Genomic DNA, 1,144 nt, shown 5'->3' on the forward strand with positions numbered 1-1,144 from the left:
AACGGAAGGTTTCCAGATGGATATGCGGAGCAAATCCCTCTGGCGGAGTCAGGTTAGCTGTAGTGCTGGTGGCTGGAGAGGTCATAGGTCAGCACATTTGCAGGCAACTTTTTTTCCAGTGAGAATTTTGTAGTTAAATTTAAAGTAAAAAAAATAAAAATAATAATAATGTATGGGAGAGGATAAAAACTCAGTGTCTTTAGCTTCATGTACCACCAGCTCTGTGTCTCTGCTTTCTGGTGAAGGCGGTTTTCTCTGTTCCCCCCCGAGCTTCTGTGCGTCTCTGCTTTTCTTCGGCATGTTCGACTAAGTTTAAAGCTTGAGCTGTTTTTGATATCCCCGATACTGTCCAGCATGCTGCTAGAAAATGTAAAAGTGATCAGAGTGAGCATAAAAAAAACGAAAAAACAGCTCATCCCTCATCAGCATTTTTTTTTTATACATTTCCAAAAGAGTTTTTAATCTAAAAAAGATGGTTCCAGTAAACATTGTATAGATGACAGTGCTTATGATGTTTAATAGAATATATAAATATATCTATAAAATATATATTATGTGTGATTGCTAAATGGACTGAAAGATCAGCTCGGCCTGGTGCCAACACATCCTTCATGGACCAACTGCAGAACTCCACTGGCTTGGAACTTTCTGATTGGGCATATCACATGTCAGTCAAGCCCTGGCCACGCCCACATGTTCACATGGTGCTATTTCACAGACTCCTGGTGTATCTGAAACCCATCAGATCCCCGACATGAGAAGAATAAAGTCCTGCAGAGGTCCTGTTCAAACAGAAGTGGGTCTGCAGGTTCCTTCCTGAATGTTTCCTTCAATGTTTTCAGCAAACGGTTACATGGTGGATGTTTATACACGACTAGGCTGCTGATCCAGGCCTGCAGCTGGTATCAGTCAAGCCGCTGTCACACTAACAGCACATCTACATTAAATACAAAAAAAAAAAAATACACTTTGGACTTTTTTTCTACTTTTAGAAGAGGAAAAAATACCTCCTTTTTGGTCAAATTTACTCAACATTTTTGTGCAGCTGTTCTACAAGAAAGCTATTCTGTTATGGAGTGATTTTTGTTCCATTATTTCTAGATAATAGAAATTTGAAAAGAAAAAAAAATGCAAACCAGAAATG

The sequence above is a fragment of the Cyprinodon variegatus genome, unplaced genomic scaffold (genome assembly GCF_000732505.1).
Source record: "Cyprinodon variegatus isolate N-32 unplaced genomic scaffold, C_variegatus-1.0 Scaffold402, whole genome shotgun sequence".
Classification (NCBI taxonomy): domain Eukaryota; kingdom Metazoa; phylum Chordata; class Actinopteri; order Cyprinodontiformes; family Cyprinodontidae; genus Cyprinodon; species Cyprinodon variegatus.